The 11,524-nt window shown below is 42.7% G+C and overlaps 1 long non-coding RNA gene across 2 annotated transcripts in view; it reads right to left on the minus strand.

The window, feature by feature from the left end:
• LOC116595445 overlaps positions 1-5,093 on the minus strand; it is a 106,703-nt gene extending 101,610 nt beyond the window's left edge. For both annotated transcript variants that reach the window (XR_004287683.1, XR_004287684.1), the window contains exon 1: positions 4,860-5,093. This is a non-coding gene — a long non-coding RNA (uncharacterized LOC116595445). The remainder of the gene's footprint in view (positions 1-4,859) is intronic.
• Between the last annotated feature and the right edge of the window lie 6,431 nt (positions 5,094-11,524).

The raw sequence follows: 11,524 nt of genomic DNA on the forward strand, positions 1-11,524 counted from the left end.
TTTTATTTTAATATCCAATAAAGAAGACTCCAGAGCAAAGAAAATCACAAAAACTAAAGAGGAACATTACATAAAGGTAAAGGAGTCAATCCATAAAGACGATATAACAGTTCTAAATGTGAATGCACCAAACAACCGAGTCTCAAAATACATGAAGCAAAAACTGATAGAGCTGATAGGGAAAATAGAAAAATCCATGATTAGAGCTAAAGACTTCAACACTTCCCTCTCAGAAATTGAACTAACTACTGGATGGAAAATCAGCAATGATACAGAAGATCTAACACAATCAAACAACAGGATCTATTTGGCATATACAGTAAACTCCACCAAGCTGCACTGAACTAAACATTTTTTTTCCAGTGCCCATGGAACACTCACCAAGGTAGACTATGTCACAGGTCATACAACAAACCTCAACAAAATCATATTGTGGTCTCTGGCCACAAAGAAATAAGAAATCAACAACAGAAAAATAATTAAGTAAGTGGAAAATTAACAACACAATTACAAAAAACTCATGGGTCAAAGGACTCTAAAGGGAAATTTTTAAAAAATACATAGAACTGAATGAAAACAAAAATACAGCATATCAAAATTCATGGGATGCAACTAAAGGAATAATGTGAAGAAATTTATGGCCCTAAATGCTCACATTAGAGAAGAGGAAGGTCTAAAAATCAATAATCTAAGTTCCTACTTCAAGAAACTAAAAGAGAAAAGCAAAATAAACCCAAAGAAAACAAAAGAAATAAAGGAGTAGAGATTAATGAAATTTAGATTGTTTTTAACCAATAAAATTAATAAATCTCTAACAAGACTGGAAAAAATAAAATGAAAGACATACCGTCAATATTAAAAATGAAATGGGGTATACCACTCCAAATCCTGCATCCATTAAAAAGGTAATAAGGGAATATTTGGAATAACATTAAATCCATATATTTGATAACTTCAAAGAAATAGACTAATTCTTCAAAAACCACAAACTATCACATCAACCAAGATAAAGTAGATAATCACAATAACTCTCTATTACAGAAATCAAGTTAATAACTGAAAAGTGTCCACAAAAGAAATCTCTAAGCCACTACAGAATTCTTCCAAACACTTAAAGAATTAACACCAGTTTTAAACAATCTCCTCCAGTAAGCAGAATAAGAAGGAACATGTCTCAACTCATTTTACAAGGCCAATGTTACCCGAATACTTAAACCAGAAAAAACAATACAAAGAAAATAACAGACCAAAACTCTTGTGAAATTAGATGTTAAAACCTCAACAAAATATTCACAAACCTTATCCAATAAATTTTGAAAAGAATTATACAACATAAATAAGTGGGATTTCTTTCAGGTATGCAAGTCTGATTGAACATTCAAAAAATCATTCAATGTTAGGTTTCATTTCAATAAGCTAATATAGAAATACCATATAATCATATCGGTTGGCACACACAAAAAACATTTGATACAATCCAAAATGATTCATAATAAAAATCTCAGCAAGTTAGGAATTAAAAGAAATAACCTCAACTTGACAAAGAATTTCAACAACAGAAAAATTACAACCAATCTTATACTTAATAAGGAAAGACTGAATACTTTCCCCAGGAACCTATGAAAAACCTTCTAGAACTACTAAGTGAGCTCAGTAAGCTCACAAAATACAAAATCAACAAAGAAAATGAATTGTATTTCTATATATAATGAACATGTAGAAATCAAAATAAAAACATAATACTATTTATAGTCATGCCAAAGAAAATGAAAGTCTTATGCATACATTTAACAAAACATGTACTGGATCTCTATGCTGAAAATTATAAAATGTGATGAAAGAAATAAAGACCTGAATATATGGCAAGCCATACTGTGTTTATGGATTGGAACACTCAACATAGTAAAGATGTCAATTCTCCCTAAATTGATCTATAGGTTTAATGCAATTGCGAACAAAATCCAAGCAAGATTTTCTATAGAAATAGACAACCTTATTCTAAAACTACATGGTAAAGCACAGGCCCTAGAATAGCTAAAAAAAAAATCCTGACAAAGAACAATAAAGTGGGAGGAATCATTCTACCCACTATAAAATCCTGTGTAGAACTACCGTAGTCAAATTAGCATGGTAGTGACAGAGGGCTAAATGCATAGATCAAAGGAAAAATAACAAACTCAGAAATAGACCCACACAAATATGGCCAATTAATTTTTGACAAGATGTGACAGCAACCCAATAGAGGAAGGACAGCCTTTTCAATAAATGGTATTGGAGCAACTGAACATTTGTAGGTCAAAAAAATGGACCATGAGATAAACCTCACGCCTTATACAAAATTAATTCAAAATGGATTATGGATTTAGGAGGTAAAATGCACAACTATAAACTTAAAAAATACTGTATGAAAAAGTCTTCAGGAACGGGAACTATGCAAAGTGTTCTTAGAGTCGATACCAAAAGCATGATGCACAAAGAGAAAAATTGGCAAGCTGGTCCTTATCAAAATTAAATACCTTTGCTCTGTGGCAACTCATGTTCACAAGGTGAAAAACCAAGCTACAGACTGGAAGAAAATATTACAGACCATATATTTGACAAAGGACTAGTATCTACGCTTCATAAAGAAGGCACAAAACTCAATATCAAACACCAAAAAATCCAATTACAAAATGGGCAAAATACATGTACAGACATTTCACCAAAGAGGATCTACAGATAGTAAATAGGCACATGAAAAGATGTGCAATGTCATTAGCCATGAGGAAAATGCCAATTAAAAACAATAAGATACTAGGGGTGCCTGGGTGTCTCAGTGGGTTCTGCTTTTGGCTCAGGTCATGATCTCAGGGTCCTGGGATGGAACCCCGCATTGGGCTCTCTGTTCAGCAGGGAGCCTGCTTTCCCCTCTCTCTCTGCCTGCCTCACTGCCTACTTGTGATCTCTATCTCTGTCAAATAAGTAAATAAATAAAATCTTAAAAAAAAAAAACACAAACAAACAGTAAGATACCACTTTACATATATCCTAATGACTGTAATAAAAAATAGTTAATAAGGGGTTCCTGGGTGGCTCAGTCAGTTAAGCATCAGACTCTTGATTTTGGCTCAGGTCATTTTCTCGGGAACATGATCTCAGGGTGTCATAAGATCGAGTTCTGCGTTGGGCTCTCCACTTGGCGGGGAGTTCACTGAGTTTCTTTCCTCTGCCCCTCCCAAACTCCCTGCACATGCTCTCTCACTTTCTCTCTCTAAAGTAAATAACTAAATCTTAAAAACAAATAGTGACAATACCAAAAGCAGGAAAGGGAGAGGAAAAAATGGATCTCTCATGCCTTGCTTGTCAAATAGTATAACCACTCTGAAAACCAGTTTGACTATTTCTTTTAAAACTAAACATGCAACTTCATGGGACTCAGCAATCATTCTTGTCTTTCATCCCTGAGAAATGAAAACTTACATTTACACAGAAACCTGCATATGAATGTTCACAGCAGCTTTATTTGTTATAGCCCAAACTGGAATTCACCCCAATATCCTTTGATAGGTGAATGGTTAAACCAACTGGTCCATCCATACCACACGATACTACTCGGCAATACACAGGAATGAATTATTCACACACTCAGTAACTTTGAATCTCCGGTGATTTATGATGAAGGAAAAGAAGCCAATCTCAAAAGGTTACATGCTGTATGATTTCGCTTATATAATATTTTTGAATTGACTAGTGGCTGCCAAGGATTAAGAATGGGATTGGGGGTAGATAGAAGTGGGTATGATTATGAAAGAGCAACAAGCAGGATCCTTATGATGTTGAAACTATTCAACATCTTGACTGTGTTGTGGATATGTGAACCCACTTAGGTGACAACACACACACACACACACATATACAAGGAAAACTGGGGAAATATGAATAAGCCAGTGAATTGGAGCAGTGTCCATTTCCTAGCTGTGTTTTTACACTATAGTTTTACAAATTATTACTATTGGGGAAACTGAGGAAAGTATGCAAAGGATCTGTTTCTTGGATGGGGGTTCTCAACAGGACTAAAATTTTCTCAATGTCAAGGATAGCTGCTCTGGCTCTTTTTTTTTTTTTTTTTAAGATTTTATTTACATATTTGAGAGAGAGAGAGCACAAGCAGGTGGAGAGGAAGACAGAGGGAGAAGCAGGCTCCCGATTCGGGGCTCAATCCTAGGACCCCAGGATCATGACCGGAGCTGAAGGCAGATGCTCAACTGACTGAGCCATCCAGGCGCCCCTGCTCTGGATTTTTATTTATATTCTCTCACACAACACTTAGCACTGAGCCCACCACATAGTAGCTTCTCAGTGAAGCCTGAGAATTCCCTTATAATTGATGGTATCATCTGATGAGGTGGGCATGGAAGACTGTCAGGACATTTACCAACAGATACTTGGAAGAGTCTCAGTCATGGGTATTTCCCTTTTCCAAGGGCAATCGCACCTGTTATTTACTGACATTTACTTTCAGTACATGCTCTGCGCTGTCACACATACACATGACACGCACTACTGCGGAGACTGTGGTTGGACAGGAATTCGAGCACTGGTTCTCATAGCAACCAGCAAAGAGCCACTTCACATGTGTACTTGTAAAATCACCAAACGCGACTCAGACTTGCAATCTAGCTTCTGCTGGGAGGACGTTTCTTTCTTGGGTTCGTATTTTATTAGGCTTATTACGAAGCCCAACGTGGTTACAAATTCAACCCTCAATGTTGTTTAGTCTCAAAGGACCCTATATTGAGCCTGTCTATAACCTTAGACGAGAAAAGAGTACACTGAATTCAGTTGAACACTTGAACATTTTCTACACACAAGGCACTGACCTGGGATCTCTAAACAGTGGTTCCTGTTCCCAGGCAGCTGACAGGTCATGTGGAGGGTCTCTACAAGTGCTGTCAGAAAAGACAGACTTTGGTATGAGCCGTCAGTCGGTGCTGCTATGAGGCCCTGGGACCTTGGAAGTGATGATTTCCTGGTTAGTGGTGGGTGCCCTGGAGAGAGGCCCACGTTTACTGAAATAACTGTGGGCTACAATGGTTGGGAGCCTGCTTGCCACCTCGGCCTGTCTCATCGGAATCCTCACTTCATCACTTAACAGTGGGTAATATGAAGCCCATGTTCTGTCTTTAGAATCAGGAAAACATTATCAACCACCCAGAATTGGTGTGAGAAACAAAAGGTAATGCATGTGACCTATTTAGCACAGAGCCTAGCATACAGTAAGTGCTTTCTAAATGCTGGCTATTATTGTTTAGCTGGGGGGAAAAAGATGAACAAGACCTAAGTCCTCTTGAGCTGCTTCTATCCAATGGTGTGCTAGACATGCATGAAGATGGGTGACAGAGGAATGGGATCCATGTTATTACAGACTGCATGAGACAAGTGTGGATCTCACTCAGGAGGCCAACAGATGCTTCCTGGTCACCCCAGTGCCATTCACAGCTGCCTAAAGCAGGATTTACTCACACTAACATCAGCTTTGGGCTCACCAATTAGTAGGACAGTGTGGCCTGAGCTCACTGATCCCCTGCCTGCTCTCCATGTTTATTTCCTTGTTGCTGGCTCACCATGGCACTTGGCTGTCTGCAAAGCTGTGGAAGAAGTGTTTTGTGTGGGTTCCCCAGTATCGATGTGGCCCCAGAGAGAGGCCTGCTGAGGACCTATCATTACCACACCCCCTTCAAGCACAAGCACATCCAGCTTTCCTCTAGCTCACCACTTTTGGTGTAAGAACCATATCAATGCAGTTGTTGTTTCTTATCTCGAGGAAGGGTCCCCATTTCCTGGGGGGCGGGGGAGAAGCTCAGGGTGGCAGAGAGATTGTATCTTGCAGCTCAAAGCATCTTTTTCCTCCCCGCTCTGAGCCAGCTTTGTGGGGTGCTGTGATACAGACAATGCCTTCCAGGGGCTCACTGTCTTGTAATCTGAACCACGTCAAAGTACAAATCCTCGCTGTGCCCAGTAGCCCCACGTCAGACCTTGTATCTTGGCAGAGCTCGGTGTGTTCCCTTCTAGCATCCACCAGACCCTGAGTTGTCATCCTCTGCACAGAGAACTACATAGAGGATCAGTCCCAGCTTACAATCCGAGGTAGGAACTCTCAGAAATGTCAGTTTGAAGTCCAAGTAAATTTTGCCTCAACATGGTAATATAGAGTTATATTTTAGAAGGAGTAATAACAGAGTGGAGAGGTGTGCCATTTATTTGCTTTCTTGACTGATATCAGTGTACAGGGAGCATGGTGGGGTCTGAGGCCCTCACACAGCCCACCTGTCCCCCAGGTGTGGGCAGTAACCATAGGTGAAATAGTTGTGGGGACACGGCAGCTTAAGGTTTGCCAGGTGAAATCTAGAAAAAGGGCAGAAGCCATTTAATCAAGTGTAGAGAAAAGGATCCTTATGAAGGGGGGTCTGTCAGATAACCTGCCACAGAAACACTTAGGTCAGAGTTTGACCTGTGAATGGGCTTGTGACTGAGTGCGGGGAACCCTGAGTCCTCAGAGAAGACTCCAGCCTGCGTCGGTGGGATCAAGTGGGCTTACAGCAGGAACTGTGGAGTTCTCTTCTCCGAGCTGGGAGCATAAGGAGGTAAGCCCAGGGTCTCATCCAGCCCCATGCCACTAACATGGAGACTAACATGTCTCGCAGGATTCGAGACCCAGATTTTCTCCAGGTGTGAAGGAAGACTCCTGGTTTAGAGAGAACAGCTCCATTTTTCCCCTTAGCCAAAGTCCCAGGTCTAGAGACTCTGCTGTTGATCAAAAGGTGGCTCTGAGATGCATCAAAGTAGAGGTCAAGGCTATAGCCTGCACACAGGGAAGGTCTCCCTGCCCCTGAACAGCCTCTGAGGCCCAGGGCAGTTCCGGCCCTCCTATGTCCCTCTGCTGGCCTTGGTGCCTGGAGACCATCCCCTTCCTCAGAGCCACAACTCTCTAGCTGCTGGGACTCTGCCAGTCTTTCTCAACCTGTGCTGAAGAATCATCAAAACTGCTAACATTGTTTTGATCCAAACCCCATTCTGGAGTTTTAATGTTCCCAGTTTGTTTTGTAAAATAAAAATCCATGCTCCTAGTGTTGGAATAGTACTAACTAGATAGGAAAATCCTTCTGGGTCCTTTGGATGTACAAGGCACACTTGGGAAACAGAAAAGAGGCACAGTCAGAACAGAAAGTCACCAGGATGATGAAGGTACCAGAAGCCATGTCCAGAAGAAGCCACCAGTGTGGCTGAGCAATGGGAAGACCAAGGGACATGCGGCACCAGACTCGGGGTTTGTTGGGTCGGAGGGGAAGGACACCAGCTCTTGTAGCTCCACTGTTCTGGGCACCAAACATCCATGGCACTCCTTTTCTGTGCCATAGGCCTCTGGATTCTTTCTGTCCCATCTTTCACTCTTCCTGTGTCTCCACTGAATACTAACTTTCCTCTGGTTTTCCTAGGGTCTTCCTGCTCCCTGCAATGCAGCTCCCTTGCATGTACCGCCCTTGATCCAGGGTTTCCACCAGCTGCTGCCCGGGCTCTGGGAGCCCTAGGCCTCACAGGGGTCACGCTTTCCTTCTGTTCAGACTGGCACAGGTGACCCACTGACCTACTTTTCTGTACTGCTTGGTGTAACTTAGCATCCTTGCAGTCAAGGTGCCCCTCCTCCAAGGAGTTGTGATGTTTAGATTCTGTGACAGGAAACAGGAGGGTAACGGCCCTGCAGATAAAAATGCGATGCCCCGAGGTGTTCACGGCCTCCAGGCGGGCTCTGTTTAATTGTACAAATATCATTTATCATGAGGCATGTGACAAATTCATCTGCATTTTCTTTCCCAGCTTACAGCTCTGCATTCTCTCATGCATGTCCATTAGACTTGCCTCTCCTACTTACATATTTAAATGAAAACAAATTGGCTCATTTACTCTGAGATACTCAGCTTGACAGAGATTGAAAGTGTGTGTGTGTGTGTGTGAGAGAGAGAGAGAGAGAGAGAGAGTGTGTGTGTGTGTGTGTGTGTGTGTGTGTGTGTGTTTTATTTGTTTTTTCTCAAAGGGTTGGGATGTCTGGGTGGAATGGATCATTCAAAAAAAAAAAGAAATTTCCAGAATGTCTTCAATCATCTGCACAAAACAGAGTCTGAAATTGCTCAGGAAAAAGCTCATTGATAAAACCACCGCCACAGACAAAACCAAATCAATGTGGCAGTCTGTTGCAAATGTCACAGCGTCACGTATTATTTATAAATTCACAAAGAGCTGCAACCAATTGAGGAATTACTTTTCCCTGCCTGTCTGAACTGGTTTGGAAGAAGACAGCTGCCAGGGGAGTAAGGCCCCATGCAATGCAAAATGGGGACAGGCTGAAAGGGCTGGACAACCAAGTAACCCCATGTTGGGGGGGCAGGGGGGTTTGCCGGCCTGATGATGGAGGGCAAGCCCTCCCACAGCAAGGGCAGAAGGTGAGACTGGGCACAGTGAGCCCTCCTTACAGAAGGGATGTACAAGACAGGAAGCCCAAGCAGGGAGAGACCCTCTCCATGGGAGGTATTCTCCTCCTTTTAAACTTACTGTTCTTTTCGAATGATGCAAGTAACTGATAGACACCTAATATAGGAGCATAAAAAAGTTTCCTTTACTTCCTCCTCCAATCCCAATCCTTAATCCTGTAGTATGTATTCTTCTGGAACTCTCCATGAATTTACACATACATAAGATAATATGGCTATAATCTTACATAAATGGCATCAGCAGAATTTGTTAGAATTGGTCACTCCCTCTTCTTGAAGCCCTTTCTCCCCTTGGTTTCCAGCACCTGACCACTTTGAGCTCTCCTTCTACCTCACTGCTCACTGGTCCTTTTCCACCTCACATGCTGGGTTCTCCTTAATGAGTGACCTCGGAATGAGGGAGGGTCCCTGGCTCCATCTGGGACCACTTATCTACCTCTTTGATCTCTCCCGGTCCTACAGCACTTCATAGCACTTAGAAGATGAAGGTTCTCAGTATGTTTCTCAAGCCCGAAGCTGGACCACCACTGCCCACCTGACATCTCAGCCGGGACCTCTGACAGTCACTGCAAACTCGTCCAAGGCAGAACCCTTGATTTTGCCCCTCCTGAAACTGCGACTCTCCCAGTCTATCTACCACTTACTAGTCACAGACTGGGATTCCTCCTTGGTTCCTCTTTTCCTTCCATAATCCGAACTGTCAACAAATCCCAGGGTCACTGCTCTCCAGAACCTCTCACTTCTCACCCCGCCCCCACCCCCATGGTGGGGCCACAACAAAGCCTTGCCTCAACTATTACAGAGGCCTCCTAACCTGCTCACCCTGCTTCAGCCACCTCCAGAAGCAAGGCTTTTCACACTAGACTGAGCTTTTAAAAAGTAAAAGCAATCATGTCATGTCCCAGCTCAAAATCCTCCCTGCCATTCTCAGAACTGATCCAAATGGCCCTGTGTGGCTCACCTACTGCACCTCTTGGTCCCACTTCCAATCATGGCACAAGGGGCATAGACTCCCAGGAGGGGGACTTCGGTTTGGTTCCTTACGACAGCACCAGCATGTAGGAGATTCTCAATATATGTATTTCAATTAAATGAACTTATTTTTTATTTTCCTTTTTGAACTTTACTGTCTGGGAGATTTTTTCCATATTGTTATATATAATAACTATCTCTTACTTCTGTATTACATTCCATGGATTTTCCCAGATTTACTTAACTGTTCTCTTACTGATAAAAATTTGAGTTGATCCACTTTCATAGGTGTGATTAACAAATAAATTAAGTGGAGAAATTTAGGAGAGAAATCCCAGTCCTTACATAGGAAACACCCTGGATGGGTTTCAGCATGTCTGGGAACTTCCAAAAGTGTATGTGGGACTGCCTAGGTGTATGAACATGGAAGTCCTTGACTCGGCTGGAATACTGGTTTCTTAACCTCTTAAAAGTTACAAATCACTGGATCAGGATGTTTGCTTAAAACTAATCCAGCCCATCTACTCTGGTGGCCCTGCCAGCCCCTAACAGGAAAAACTAACCAATTTAGAAGAACACTGTCATCAATCCAGAGACTTTGAGGTAGTGTGTTTTGGGTGAAGGGGCCAGAATTGGGAAGGGCAAACCCACCACTACTCCCAGTGATCTATGGCTGACTCTGAACTTCAAATGGCCTCCTCTCCCCTGCTGACCATGGGCCTAAATGAAATCTGCCTACCTCCAGGGGGCACATAGGAAATGCCTTTATAACTGTAAATTACTATTTTGCTTTTCTGACTTCCCAGTTTCTCCATCTCCTAATCCCATACAAATGGTGGTATACAAAGGTAAAAAAGAGAAACACAAAACAAGACCGCGATGAGATGAAGTTGATGAGAGCACTATGAGTTCTTTAAGATGCAAAGAATCTCTGAAAATTCTGCCAAGGAAAGCAGATGCCCCCCAGAGCAGGGACCTTGCTGAAGGATGTGTTAACCGTGCAACTTCGAGACGCTGTCGTTTCTTTCATGACTCTCAGCAGTTCCTGCTGCAGCAATAAAGTCACTTAAAGCATCAGGAAGGAGTGCTGCTGGCCAGAGCTGAGGGAGAAGGAGATGATGTTCTATAGCAAGCTTTGAGCAGCAGGTCCCCTCCCAGTCCTTGGGGAGCAAGCCTTGCCCACTGGCGAGTCTCTCAGGAGACCCTTGTCTGTCTGCTCCCTAGAAGCCCATCAGGGCTCTGAATGTCAAGTCCTGGCTCTTACTCTGGACTGAAGAGTCTGGGTGCTATGTAGTTCTCCAATCTGTTGTCAGATATCCCAAGGTACCTTACTGACAAATGAGTGGCTTTGATGAACTGGGGTAGAAGAATTTTGAGTGGTCAAATTTGAAGATCTGTATTGTTAAAACTAATATTATAATAGAAGTTTAATACAGCATAATGATTAAAAGCACAGACTAAAAGCCAGACAACCCAAATATGAATCCCAGCTTCACACTGATTATCCGTGCTCTCGGAGGAGTTTCTTCATTGTTCTGTCCCTCAGTTTCCTCTTCTGTAAAAGGTCAAGATAGCGGCTCTCTGTGGCGGAAGTCCCTGGCTGCTCCCCCTTTTCTGTAATGGCAGAATTGTGGAGTGGCAGGTGCTGGTGGGCTCTACCACGTTTCCCAGCCTCCCTGGCATCATGGTCGTGTGACTTCATCTCCCACTGAGTAAGTGGGAATGATTGGTGCTGCTTCTAGATTGGGCCTTGGAAGAGCAGGTATCTGCCTTGACCCTCTTGTCCTTTGCCTCTGATAGATCAAGTAGCCAGGATCAGAGCAACTTTTACAAGGCACCTGGAGACAGTGGTAGAGGAGCCATCAGCCTGACCATGTTGCCTTCCAACTTGGAACACAGGCGGTCACAAGAGAGAGAAATAATCTTCCATCTGGCTAGAGCCGTTCTGTTTTTGTTTCTCTTTCTTAAAGCAGCTATTGTTATCCTCACTAAAGCCCTACCTCACAGAGGTGTTAGGAGTATTCAGT

Source organism: Mustela erminea, chromosome 7 (assembly GCF_009829155.1).
Source record: "Mustela erminea isolate mMusErm1 chromosome 7, mMusErm1.Pri, whole genome shotgun sequence".
Lineage (NCBI taxonomy): Eukaryota > Metazoa > Chordata > Mammalia > Carnivora > Mustelidae > Mustela > Mustela erminea.